The following is a 14725-nucleotide window of genomic DNA, read 5'->3' on the forward strand; positions in this document are numbered from 1 at the left end:
ATCTGGGCAGCTGTACTCAAGCTTGCACCCAGGAATGTAATTATTTGAGAGAGTACCAGTTGGTATTTCTTTTCATTTATAGTGTACCCAAGGCATGTTAGAAGCATCTTTACAAATGGCAGATGTTGAAAGAGGGAGTTGTCCTTGTCCCCTGCTTGAATGAGACAGTCGTCCAGATAAGGATAAATTTGTATACCTCTTTGTCTGCAGAATGCAATTACTGGTGCCAGGCACTTTGTAAAGACCCTGGGCACAGTAGATAAGCCAAAGGGCAGTGCAGAGAATTGGTAATGCAAAACAACTGCCTAGAAGCGGAGGTATCTTCTGCAGGATTCCCTTACTGGGATATGCAGGTATGCCTTTTAAGTCTAGAGTCACTAACCAAAAGTTTCTGTCCAGCATAGGCAGTAGCTGTTGTAAAGTCAGCAGTTTGAATTTTGGAATGTGCAGGAACGTGTTCAAAAATCGATAAATCCAGCACTGGATGCCAAGAATGGTCTTTGCTGGGTACCAGGAAGAGTCTTGAATAAAAACCTTGTCCTTTTTCCTTTTCTGGTACTGGTTGACTAGCCCTCATATCCATGAGGGATACAACTTGTTTCTGAGCCTCTGCCCACTGATTTTGTGGCAGATCTGGCCATCTGTCTGGAATTGGCAAAGTATGGAAATGAAATCTGTACCCCTGGGACACTATGTTCAATACCCACTTGTCCTGGGTAATTAACTGCCAATTTTGAGCATGAAGTGCTAGTTTTCCCCCCAAGGGGGCTGCCAAAAGATAAGTGCTTGGTGATGGTAGAGGAAAATCATTGAGACTGCTTACTGTAGGGTTGTCATTTGTTTCCTCCAGATTTGGAGGTGGAGGCACCCCAGTGCTTTGACCTATAAGAACCCTGTGATTGGTATATGGAGCCTTTTGAGTGCCTGGATTTGCCTCGAGTGGCTCTGTTGGACACTAGAAAGGACCAATTTTTAGTAGGCCAGTACCTACTAAACCTGGGTGGCTCCACTTGCAAGAAATCTTTTACCATTTGCATAGATTTAGCTTTATCTTCCATTTTCTTTAAAACCTATTCTGCCTTATTACCAGAGTGTCATGCTGAAAGGGGCATCCAACAATTTAGCTTTAACATGATCAGGCAGATTTTGCTCCTTGAGCCAGGCATGCCTTCTAATCACAGATCCAGTAACTGCAGCCCTGCAAGAGCCCTCCAAGGAATCAAAAGCACATTGCAAAGTATGCTTTCCAACCTGTTCTGCTGAATGCAATAATTCCTGTAATTCCTTATTTTCCACACAATCAGAAATCATCATTTTCTGCTTCAGTAGGCCCATAACATGCTGTTGCTATTTAAGCATAAGAAATTGGCAGTTTAAGGCTCCGATTGCCAAGGTAGCAGACGTATAAACCTTCTTTCCCCATCTATCCAGTGCCCTGGAATCTCTATCAGAGGGGGTAGGATTTTTGGCTGTAGCATCCTTGGGACCCTGTGAAATAAGTCTCAGGGTCAGCAGCAGGATTTTTGAAAAGAAATTTGTGTGAGTCAGGAACCCTGTAATATCTGTCTGGCTTACTAGGAGCCGGAGGTAGGGAATCAGGAGCCATGCTTGACTCCAAAAACACATCATCAACAATGTCTAATACAAGAGGTATAGCCAAAGGCCTATGCTGAGGAAGAAGGAAATCCCTAAGCCTCTTTTTTGATTCAGAGAAGTCCTGACTCTCCCAATGAAAATGTTCCCTTAAAGTATGCAAAGTTTCACCAAAAAGAGTAATCCTCAGGTGGAGAAGCAGATGGGATGGATTCCTCTGCATAAGAATCCTCATAGGGTGGAATGGAAAATTCCTGATCAGAAGAAATGGAAACCTGATCTGAAGATTCATAAGTGTCTTGCCTAGGCCTCTTAGCAGGGGGGGACCCCTGATCAAGGTAATTAAGCCCTCAGCCATTTTGATCATCTGTTTTTTAGGCATTGAGGCCTGAGCACATGGCATCAGTTTTTTAGATGACAGAAGATGCTTTTGACCTTGTTTTTGAGGCTGGCGGTTTTATATAAAAATGTTGAGGCCCGAAAACACCCTCAGAAGCCGGTGCCTGCTCAGCGGCTTCGGACCCATCCAACAGAGAGACATCTGCGGGTTCAATACTCTTGAGTATCTTGCGGCATACCAGACTCCGCATGGGTCTCGGTAGAGGCCTGCGACTCAAAAGTAGCAGGTATCAGGGGCTGCGAAAGCACCTCAGTGAGTACCGGCGACTGGCTTAGGAGAAGCTTCGTCATCGGTTTTGGACCTCAACGGTCCGTCTCTGTCTTTCTTTGCGTTTTTTGCGAATGAATACAGCTGAAGAGTTTTGTGCATTCATAAAATATTACTTGTATCCAGTACATTACTAATTGTATGTAAAAAAAAAAAAAGTCAGCGAGTACATTCTGCACCCCCCAACCTCAAGTCATTACTGTGCGTGATGACATGGGAGCATGCAGACCTACAACACCCTCACCAAAACACCAATGATTTCTAAAGAATTTTAAATTATGAGAATTAAGACACTTTGGCAGAATCTTTTTGTTTCTGATAGAGGAATTAACAAGCTACTGAAACATTACAAAATGTACTGTTAAGCAAATGAATAGCACATAAACGTTTATTAAGCAAACGAAGTAAAGAGCTCATTAAATCAGACGAAATGTTTGAAACAGTTATTTGATAAAACAAGCATTAGAAAAGTACATAAAGGGTTTCAGAATTGCCACAGACTTGTAAAACGAGCTCATTTAGAGTTAAAACAAGCACAAGAAAGTATAATGGGCATGAAGAGAGATTAAATGAGCAAAACAAATATAACACAAAGGCATAAAGGGCATAAAAGGCACTTTTCAATGAGCGAATCGACCATAATAAAAGGGAAGGAAAGGGCAAATTACGTATAAATAAAGCAAAGGTGACTGCATGTGTTTTGGGCGAATTACTGTGTTTGGTACTACTTCACATTGACTGAAGCCTAGTACTTCGCATTGATTGAAGCCTTAAATAACATAACATAACTAGAGTTGTTCGATGTATCTCAAAGTGTATAAAAGTGCTTACAGTATGTGCATATTGCTGTGCATTAATTCCAAAGTGTTTGTTGCGTGCAAAGTGCAGTCAAGTGAAGCTATTTTGAAAACTTTCTTGTGCCTGGGTGTGTCTGCTCAGAATGCCGCCATTACAGAGCGTGTCTTGCACTATACAGAGTTGTGTGGCAAAGTGCAGCCATTTTGGGGAGATTCCAGTGTGCTGTGCACGGTTTATTTGCAAAGTACAGTTATTTTGAGGCGTTTCTCACTCTAAGCTTCTTCTGCCAAATACATTTGCAAACAGTAATTACTTCAAAACAGTGTATTCGCAAAATGCCATTAGTTCGAAACAGTTCATTTGTAAAATGCCATTACTTCGAGTAGTGTATTCGCAAAGTACAGTTACTTCAAAATTTGCCCTCAGCTTCTACTGCTCAGTTTATTCACACTGTGCAGTTCGAAATGTTTCTTAAAATGGTGATAGATGACTTTGGTAGTAAAATGCTGATTACATGGCTCTGGCATTAAAGCGATTACAAGACAAAAGCTCAAACGGTAAAGTAAAGTAATTATGATAAATGACTTTAGCATTATTGCCTTTACAAAATAAACTGTTTGTGTAGCAACAATTTCAAGGCAAGTGGCTTTACAGTAAAGAGATTACAAAAAGTGATACAGTGCCCAGAAAATTTATTTTGTGAAATTCAGTTATACAAGGGCTCTTTGTGTTGGTACAAGTACTGGCATAAATTTCAAGCATATGTATACGTGTTATGTACAAGTGTATGTGTTCGTGCATATTTACAAGAGTTTTCAGTGAGATGTCAATATGGCAGATGGACTTCACAAGCCACAACCACTTGTGTTTGATCAGAGCACTGCAGAGAACTGGAGAACTTCTGAGCAAGAATACTATATATTTACACAAGCAGATTATTCTGGTAAAGATGCAAGTACCAGGGCATTCATTTTGCTGAACCTAGCAGGGTCAGAAGCCATTAAAAGGGAGTGTTCATTTGGTCTATGCATCAGCAGTATATGAAGGTGAAGAAGAAACTCGTGTTACTACGCAGGCTGAATTAAGGGAAGACCCAAAGTCTTTAAAGTGCAAATTCAGAGAAATGCTAACACCCAGTCTAATGTTACACTAGGGTGGCATTAGTTTTACACGAGAGACCAAAAGGAAAGGGAAAACTTTCGCAGCGTATACAACTGATCTGAGAAATGAAGATAACACGTGCAGATATGGTGATTTAAGGGAGGAGTTAATAAAGGACCAACTCGTGTGCAGTATTAATAATGCTGCTGCGAGAAAGATTTTGCTTCGCAACAGTGATTTAATGCTGAGTAAAGCCATTGAGATTTGTCAGATTAATGTTGTTGCTGTCTTTCGGCTTTTCCCGGTTAGGGGTCGCCACAGCAGAACTTCGGTCCGTTAATGATTGGTAGTTTTTTACGTGCCGAGTTACCAGCCCTGATGCACAATCTTCAACGAAGGTACGCCCATTCACGCACATCTCCACACAGAAGACGCTCTAGCTGAGAATCGAACCGGACAGCATCTTACTGTGAGGTGACAACACTACCGCAGCACCACCACAGCGGGAAAGGCACACAAATATGCTAGTGATAACAGCATGGTTTCAAGTAGGCTCCAGAGCTCATGTAGATAGCATGCAACATGTGACAGGCAAAAGCAGGCGTAAGCACATGGCAGCAGCAGCAGCCCCTGCGGGCCTTCCAGGTAAAACCCGTACTCTTCCAGCACATTCCAAGAACAGTTCAGTTAAAGGAACATGCTCAGTGCAAAACCAAGGGTACTTACAACAAAACAGACATCGCTCAATACAGCGCAAGAGTGAATCAGCAAAACCCAAATCAAGCTTTAGTGCAGTCACCATTGTGGTGCTAACCAGGAGTCTGGAAGAAAAAAGTGCATGGCATTTGGTCAGCAATGTCATAAGTGTAAGAAATGGAACCATTTTCAAAGATTTTGTAAAACAAGTAAGCCTCACACAGTTACAAAGAAGGGTCATGCCAAAAAGCAAGTTAATAATGAAATAGAAAGCATACTGTTGCAGGTCTATGTAGATGGTGTATCAGTAATTGGTGAAAAGACTGATACAGCAGATTTACTGACAAGAAATTAAGTGGTTTGTACTGTCTAGGTCTTTCAAACGCCACTTGACCGCGGGAAGGATATGCAGACTCCACACAGAAGGTGCTCCAGCCAAGAATCGAATGGGAGAACCTCTTGTTGTGAGGCGACAATGCTACCACTGCACCACCGCAGCTTTAACCATATGTTGTTAGCCTGATAAATATAGCAATGCTGATGCACAGATTTGCAAAGAGAGCCACTTGACTAAGGTAGATCAGGTGTTTGACTTGGCTAATTGTAGCTACTGACATAGTAGAGTGGAACAATCAATGTTACTTAGTACTGGAAGACTCAATCAAATTGGTCTGAGATCAATTTACTACCTAATTTAACTTATACTACAGTCATTACTAAGTTGAAATGCCATTTCTCAGTTCATGGCAGTCCACAGAAATTAATCTCTGACAATGGTATGCAATTCACCAGTCAATTGTTTCAAAAATTTGCCAGAGAGAATGAGACTTTGTACGTGTTACTAGCAGTCCAAAGTATCCGCAATCAAATGGACTTGCTGAACGTGCAGTACAGACTGCAAAGCAGTTACTTGAGAAGTCAAAGCGGGATACTACAGACGTTTTTTGAATTTACTCAGTCTCAGAAACATACCCCGTGACGATATACTTGGCTAACCTGCTCAGAGACTTCTATCTAGGCAAACCAGAACAACATTAGCTATCAGTTCTAGTTTATTAAGGCCTAAAGCTAAGAACAACCAAGCAATCAAAACCCAGTGATCTAGAAAGCATTCTTTCCAAAAGTCCAGCTATGACAAGTCTAGCATCTTTATTTGTTCACTGAAAAAAAAGGAGAGACACTGAGGATACAAATGGCGAAAGGTTTAGATCAGATTGGTCAAGTAACGAGTATTTGTGCAGAGCAGAGATCCTATATTTGTTAAATCCGAGCATGTGGAGTACAGGAAAACTCGCAAACATCTTCTTCCTGTAGCAGAACTGATATTGCAGCATCATACCTGTGATAAAGACTAACTCTCAGAGAAATCCAGATGATATTCCTGTTCCAGAACGTGTCTTGATTCCCAATACTGTTCCAGCAGATGATTCCAATGTTCCTAAGACTGAACTGTCAGCAGAGACAATCACAACTGCTACACCAGATCCCACGAGTTTTGTCACAGGATATGGTTGCATTTCAAAGCCTAGTGTGAAATACAAAGCAACTTGGATGTAGTTGTATATATGTATCTAGCTTTGTATAACTGCATGATGAAAATCATTTCTATATAAAATTGCATATGCATTAACTTCAGTGACAATGTCCAACTCATCTTCACAAAGAGAGGACGTAGAATAACAGGTGTGTTGTACCTTTAAGAAGCATTTCCAAGACCTGTGTGTGCATATAAATACCAAGCATGTGTTAGCTTCAGTGCCATTTTGAAGGGGCAGCCAGAATGTTAACATCCATATACTCCGCTATACTCTGGAACAAGCTACCCATCTATGTCAAGCAAGCATATAGCACTCTTCAAGAAAAATCATGATGAGTGGATGGGAAATGGGAAATAGGAAATACACCCCAGGGATCACTTGTGGCTCTGCTCGACAGGGGCACAGGAAATTAACTTTGAATGGCGTAAGCCAGGGAACCTTGTTGGCTAGGCTTACTTAGGCCCTCGGGCCAATAGCCTAGTACCTACCTATGAATCCATGTGCATGACAGCTAATGTTTATAAGTTAAAGTTACTTAACCACATTTATGATGCGTTTGCATACAATAACGCTGCTTGAACAAGAACCCACGATGCTCGCTTGTTTTATCCTAACCTGGCAAGCGACATACATGATCTTTAAAACTCACCACTCTTCCTGAGTATCACTCTGCAAGAATTCTTCCCATAAATGCCATTTTTTCCTAAGAAATGTGCCAATTCCTTTTTCTAAAGATTCAACATCCAGTTCATTTACCTCCTTTACAATATTCAAAGCTTCCATTAGGACTGCTTCAGGTTTCAAATTCTATTTTCTAGGAACTGCTTTTTTTGGCCATCATATATCTAAGCAACCCAGTTCCTGTAACTGGCTTAGAAAAAAACGGCCAGTTCATTGTATTCCCAAATTTCCCACTCTTCTCCATTACATCTTGCTACCTACCTGAGAAAAGATGGTCTTAAATCTACTTGAGGTATAAAAAATGCTATGCAAACACTGCCATGCAAAAATCCTAAACATTCTGGTCTTTACTGCATACAATGGAACCCTACATATTGCTTCCCATTGTTCCTTTATAAAATTGCCTTTCTATGCCCTTTACTCAAATCTTTTTAACACCTTCCAATTGGTTCTTACAGAAAAAGTAATGCAATATTTTATATGCCCTAATAATGACCTTTTTTTAAGGCATCAAAGACAACTAAAATTCTCCCTGACATGGTCTTTCACTAGACACTCCCAGTTTTCCTTGCCCATGCACCCCCCTTTTTCTACGCTCTTATCAATCTCCAAATCTCCAACTTGCAGTCCACATTTTTGCTTAGTCCCATCTACCACTAGTAATTTTCCCTCCAAAATTCCTTTTCTAATTTCTTCCAGTAAATCCACGCCTCCTCTTGACTATTTTCTATACCCTTACTTGCAAACATTCTTATAGATATCTTTCCCCATTTCAGCACTGGCTTAGTTCTTAGAATTCTTAATGCTCCTTTATGAAAATAACACATTCCCCAGGATTCACTAATCGTCCGTGTAAGACTAAATTAGTCTTACACGGAAGAGCCAGTCTAAGAGTAAGATGGCAGCGCGCCATGCATATTAATGAGGGAGTGCTGCCTCAACTCTAAAACTAACACGGAGTGTGGACGAGTGTAGGGGGCGTGTCAGACTGCCGATCAGTCCAAAAATCCACGCCCCTGCAAGTTTGAAACTCGGGAAATATCTAGTTACATGAGCGAGTCCGCTCACATGTGTACATTCTACCACTACACTCCCCCATATAGTAAACCCCGTACAAATATAAAAAGTAAAAGAAATGTCCCCCCCATTTCCGATATAGCTGCCTGTATTTGCGCGGGTTTGCCCATTGCTTAGCTACAGTTAGCAGTTTAGACACCGAATAGGATAATAAGAAAAATCTATACAAATTAAGCGGAATAGCGATAGAGTAGTGGTTAGAGCGTTCGCACAAAGAGGAAGCATTCCTGGTTCGAGTCCCACCACAACACTTTTCCTTTTCTGTTGGAAATCTGTATACAAAAATATTTCCTGACATGTATTATTTAAAGTTTTGTAAAAAGCATTGAAATTTTATATGTAGTAGTGAACGAATTTTTAATAAATAAATATATATATAAATATATATATATACATATATATATATATATATATATATATATATATATATATATATATATATATATATATATATATATATATATATATATATATATATATATATATACACGGTGAAATGGTTATGCATACTGATGCATGAGTAACTTATTTTAAGCAATGTAAAGCACTGCTAAGCATATTTTACCAGTATTGAGTATATTTATATTTAATTGCTCGTAGCTGAGCACTGCACTAACTAGCACAATGTCTTTGCGTGGAGCTGCGCATCGCGCAAACTAGCGCAAATAGAACATGTTTGCGCGTAGCTGCACACCGCGCTAACCAGCGCGTCGGGCAACAAACAACACTGAGCAAAGTCAGCTAAACACTGCCACACCTCCTTTACTGTACCTTAACCATTCAGGTCTGACGAGTAGGAAAATAAACAATAACAGGGCTCAAACCCGGGATACTGTGCACTACAGTCACAGTACATAACCACTGAGCCATGACAGCATTTCATAACCATGCACTTTCAACAGACACATATCAAAGGAATATTAAACATTGCTAACATCAGCTAAGCAGGTGTGCCTACAGCTTAGTTTTTTTCAAAACTGGCCAATCACAAATAAGTGCGGGAAATGAGGCATACTTAAGCTCCACAGGCGGGAATACTTGCCATAAATGGTTGTAGCTCCCTTCTGCATTGCCAGTGTTGGAGAAGGCACTCTATTTCGAGCGCAGCGTTGGGGCACTGAGGAGACCAAAGTAATGGTTTGTCTCCTTGTCCACAATCATGAGAAGAGACTCCTGCGGGGTCAGTACCAGGGCACCCAATACAAAACGGAAGCCGGGAACTGTCTAGCTCATGATCTCACCAGTGCATCTGGCATTCCTCGGACTGGTGAGCAGGTCAGGCACCATTACTCTGACCTGAAGCGACGTAAGGAGGATCAACTGGACCAGTGGATCCAGGAGGCCCGTGGGATGGCAAATGCCCCACTACTGAGTAAGTAGCCATTGTATTAAGTATTTAAGAATTGCTATTCTTGTCTATACTATGGATAGGTATGTCTCATTATCACTGCATTTACTTCACAGCTGCAGGTGTCTGGGCTATAAATCAGCAAGCCCATGAAGATAGGCTGCATCACCAGGCAGGTTAGTAATTATTCGGCATGTACTGTTATATAAAATAAATGAGAGAGCCTTCAAAACAGTGTTTTAACCCAATAAAGGTGTAATAAATCTTTAATAAAGGTATAATTCCTGGAGTGTGTGTGTGTGATTCTTTGATATGTTGTTGTAATGTTGCATTTTAGAAATAGTACTGTTGTATTAAGCAGTGTTAGTTAACCCACACTTGGGTAGGCCCATACAAAGTGGATGAAGGGAGTACCAGTAGTTTTTATGCATATTTACAGCCCTTAACTGTTGGGTCCATGCCCAGCGTGTACAGGTTAATCTGGCACATGAGTAGCTTAGTATTGTGTTCCCCAGAAATGTCAGTGTGCTGCCAGAAATGTAGGGAGCTGTTAACATATAACTGATTACTTTCATATAATTATCTAGATATGTTCAGGTGAAATTGAGTCTGGCAGTGTACCATCTCAGCAGTAGTGTGTGTGAGCAACTCTCAATATGTAGCAGTAACATCTGCATCCTTGACAGTTTGTATGTCAGATACAGCTCATGTATAGAATGATCTAGCAAAATCCAACTTCTGCATGCTGTTATAACTAAATGGGAATGCTGTTGCCTGTTACTAACCCACATCTTTATTAAAATTCTCCAAAACATAGTTTGTATGGGAAGGCTGGTCCCAGCAGACCCACCTGTCCCACCTCAGCTGGCCATGGCACCAGCAGGTCCAGTGCCCAGCCTGGGACCTCCTCCTCCTCTGTTGGCCCTGTGCCACCTTCAGGTGGAAGCGCTGCAGGGGATGGGGCCTGACCCCCCCGTGCAAGCGTGGGTGGAGGAGGGCCACCTATCACCCTTCGAACAGTACAGGCTGTGGTGCATTGAGAGATCGAGCGTTCTGTTGCAGAACCTCTACGCCAGCTTGAGGCACGAGTGGCGCAACTCCCGGGTCAGCCTGCCCCTCCTACACAGCCACCCACTGGGCTGTGAAGGTGCAGTGGTGACTGCCAATGGGTGGGGATCTCAGTTCCACTGTTGCCACCTATGGGCTCATGGGCTTGCGATTTCCAAACATCCCTCCCCATCAACTGTGTTCACCCACCATGTGTCATATCCCGCCCCTGTATGAGTCTTGTTTGTCTTGTCTGTTTACCTCCCCAACCTACCTTCCCAAATATACCTACGTCCCCTACCCCACATTCCACTCTCACCTGAAAAAAAAAAAAAAAAAAAAAGAGGGCAATCTGCTCCCAAAAAAAAAAAAAAAAAAATTACGCTCCTTACATAGCAGCCCATTTTGCACACATGTCCCCTGGAAACATAAAATGTAATTTAATTGGCATTACAACATACTTTGTCCTCACCCCTCTCTCAGGGGTTGAAGGTTTCATATTTACCTCCAAATGTATTCCATATGCACAGCTGTTGCTGTTAAAGAAATGGGCAGCTATGGACCTTCCCTACACCAGTCCTGCACATCTCGATCTATTTTCCCTACTGTCTTTCCCTCTTTGTGCCCCTTTTTCACCACTTTCCTATATCCCCATTTTTCTTTTCTTTCAAAGAAATGAGCGCGGGGGATAGCGGGAGTAAGCACCATTAAGCAGTAGTTAGTGGGTTTGCTCTTGTTTGTGCTTAGCTAAGCATTGCTAAACATTACGCAAACCCACTTACAACTGCTTAAAGGTGCCCTAGTCACGCTGTATGTGACGGCCCTTGTTCTGCTCAGCAGCAAAATAAAACACCTCAGTCTCGAACACCGGGCCTTGTACACACTACACTGCATGAAGTACTACTAAGCCACGGTAGATATACAAGTTGGTGCTGAAATAAATATATCATGCATCAGAATGAGTGAATGTAAAGGAAAAATAGGAATGCCATACCACACAACTTGTTCTGTGGATCTTTACCAACAGTTGTTGTTGGATTACATTACATGACTGTGATAAGAGAAGCAGCCATTCTAGCAGGAAATAATGTTACACCATCACTTTACAACCCACACACAGTATCATAGCAGGACAAACACTGGCATATCTGTTTAGGGCAGAGGCCATACCTCCCAACTGTCACTAATTTTGAGGGATGTCCCTGATTTTGAAACAATTTAGCTCTGTCCCTCTGAATCCCTCCGAAAACTACTGACTTTGGCCAGAAAGGTGGTGAATTACACGTAATGAGTAATGACAATAATTAAGAGTTAGACACTTCTTTTACTTCAGAAAATATGCTCTGGTTCTCTCAAAGTCTCAACTTAATGGCACTAATATTTTAAAGGTGTCCCTGACCTTTTATATACTTTTCCCGGAGTCTGGTCAAATATGTACCCGAGTGTTTGAGAGGTCTGGCAAAGGCAGAAACACAGAGGCATATCAGCAGAGAGGACATGCAGACTCCGCACAGAAGGCACCCCACCCGAGGATCGAACCTAGGAACCTCTTGCTGTGAGGTGGCAAAAGTACACAGTGTGTACTACCATCATAAAATTCAGGACCTCCCAACAAGACCTTGTGTATTCCTGTAACGTAGGGCACATCAGCTGCCATGCACTGTGCATCCTACCTCAATATTAGATTGCGATTCAAGAGCTTATTGCAGCACACACAAGCAGACTGCACAGATTAACATCTGCATCATCTGTTTATAGTGTACTCTCCTCCAACACTCACTGCATTACAGGCATTCATGGTGCACAAGAAGTGAAGATAGGAACCCTTTCTTTACAGGATTCTTTCCTCAAGTGCTTAAATGTGCTGTTAAGTGTAGTGTGCGCGAACGCACACACACACACACACACTTGGTCTGTTGTGTACTCATGCAGTCTTATCCTTCCAGTTTCCTCTTTAATAACTCTGTGCACTAAGGAAACAAATGGCACAATCTTGCTGTGCTATACACCATATTTTTCCTCAAGTATACCGAAAACCAACTGACAAAACTGCAGTTCTGTTTTGGTAGCGAGGGGCTATACAACCTGGTCCACAGTGTACATTTCTGTATTTTTTACCCCAAGCAACTAATATTTTAGTTCTCGGTCTAGCTCTGCTCAACACCTCCCCGTTTTTTTCTATCTCCCTCTCTCTAGTCCTTTCATCTAAATACATAAAAGATCCGCAATATATTAGTGTACCATTACTTAATTTGGCAGCCATTGGTTATCTCAAGTTCTTCTGGAAACTGCACTACTTCATGCAGGTATTCTCTTTATTTAAGCCCCAATGTAACAGTGTCTATATAAAAGTCTAACTTTCCATTAGCTGGCACAGACTGCGTGCACTGCTTTATATTATGCATTTTCTTCACATTCTTAAACACTGATCTGTATCTGGGTGCTCTGGTTTCCTCCCACACCCCAAAGACATGCTGCAGGTGGACTAGCCACTCTAAACTGGACCTACGTGTGAATGTGCATGTCTGCGCGCCTTCTGTCTGCCAGTCTGGCAACTCAACACAATCACTACTGCCAATCGTTCTGCAGACCATTGTTCCACTGTGGCAACCCCTAACAGGAAAAGATAATGATCTGTCTGCATCTCTCCTGGGTTGTTGTTCTAGATCAGAGATTTACATAGCTGGTTAAAAAAAAAAATACACTCTTTCATACAGAAAATCATGGAAGTATGAACCCACACCCCTAGGAAGAGTTGCAAAACAATATTATTCTAAAAAACTGTTGATATAACACTAAAACAATTTTGTCAGTTTACCTAGTTAAGTGCACTTGATTCTTCTTCTCTAGATAGTCAGCTAATAAGTGCTGCCAGAGTTTGTGTCTTCAGGAGGTCAGCATCCCAGAGGGCTGGGGAAAAAAAAAAGGCTAGGTCAGAATATTTTAGTGAAGCTGCTATGCTGGCAGGTGTGTACAGACAGTGATCTGCAGCTCTATACCATATCTATGCAAAATTAAAATTTGAAAATTAATTCTTAGACAAAGTGTGCACTAAACATGCAACTCTGCAAAAGGTTGTACTGTAGTAACAAAACCTTCAGAATACAAGTACTCTGAACAGCAAACTCTAAACACAAATATCGAAATAATACTGTATCAAAAAGTAGAAGGGAATCAGACAACCTATGTAGAAGAATCTGTAGCAGTGAGAAGTGTACTAACTGGATCTCTGGCAGAGTAGCTGATGTATGGGACAAAAATTATGGGAACAACTGTTATGATTTATTGGCAGGCCGGAAAGGCATTAATGCCAGTGTTTGAAATACTTTTAAATATGTATGCAGACAGAGTGAAGGCTGTGGAAAAGCAACATTATCAATATTTAGCATACTTGCTTCTCCAGATACTCAACATACACCCCTCCCAATACTTGAAACATGCCAAAAGTAGGAACAACCTCTGTGACATAAAAAAAAAAGAAGTCCTGACTATGATCTGGGTGCACTGGGTTAAGTTAGCAAATCAGGGCAGTGGAGCAGAATGACAAGGTTTTTCAGGATCGCTTTCATTTGGGAAGGGGTTAGAAAGTGTATGCTCAGGGTGTGCTCTCAGTGGTAAACGTCTGTTGGACTCCCAGAAATCAATGGGAATGCACCTGGGCAAGAATGGGTGGATCCAAGGAGACGTTACTCACAGAAGTGGGAGATGTCCCACCTCTTCTAGGATTATAACACAGGCTCACGGGACACTGGGCCACAGCAGCAAGTTCTCTTCCTTACTCGTACAGCATTCACTTTCTTCTCCATCTCCCAGAGCCAATACAGACCAGGGTAAACCTGCACATCATCTTTGCCAATTGCTGGCATCCCTGAAGTTCAAGGGGATTAATCCAGATACAGGGAAACAAAGTATGGAGCAAAACTGGAGCTCACAAAGCACCACACTCAACAGACCCAAATCTGCCAATAATAAATAAATAAAACAAAGTAAGAACAAAAAAAAGAGAAAGAAAGAAATTTAAACGAAGTCACAGTCGCTCAACTGTCAACTTTACTATCTTCTTATCTACCTGAAATATGGAGTCTCTACAGTTGTTCCAGTCCATAAAGGAGGTACAGCTGGTTTGGTGGTGAATTACATGCCAATAAGATTGATTAGCCTTTCCGGTGGGAAAAGAAA

General features: G+C 41.6%; 1 protein-coding gene across 7 annotated transcripts in view; it reads right to left on the minus strand.

Moving 5' to 3' along the window:
* Positions 1–14725, minus strand: part of MTMR3 (myotubularin related protein 3) — a 2239538-nt gene that overhangs the window by 2210987 nt on the left and 13826 nt on the right. For 4 of the 7 annotated variants that reach the window (XM_044068370.1, XM_044068372.1, XM_044068373.1 and 1 more), the window contains exon 2: positions 13365–13456. The exons of 2 other annotated variants lie outside the window; for them this stretch is intronic. The gene's annotated coding sequence lies outside the window, so the exon portion shown is untranslated. Of the gene's footprint in view, positions 1–13364; positions 13457–14615; positions 14706–14725 lie in introns of all 7 variants that reach the window. One more of the 7 variants, XM_044068368.1, reaches the window with a different exon arrangement.

Source organism: Protopterus annectens, chromosome 4.part0 (genome assembly GCF_019279795.1).
Source record: "Protopterus annectens isolate FY-2018-M chromosome 4.part0, PAN1.0, whole genome shotgun sequence".
Taxonomy (NCBI): domain Eukaryota; kingdom Metazoa; phylum Chordata; order Ceratodontiformes; family Protopteridae; genus Protopterus; species Protopterus annectens.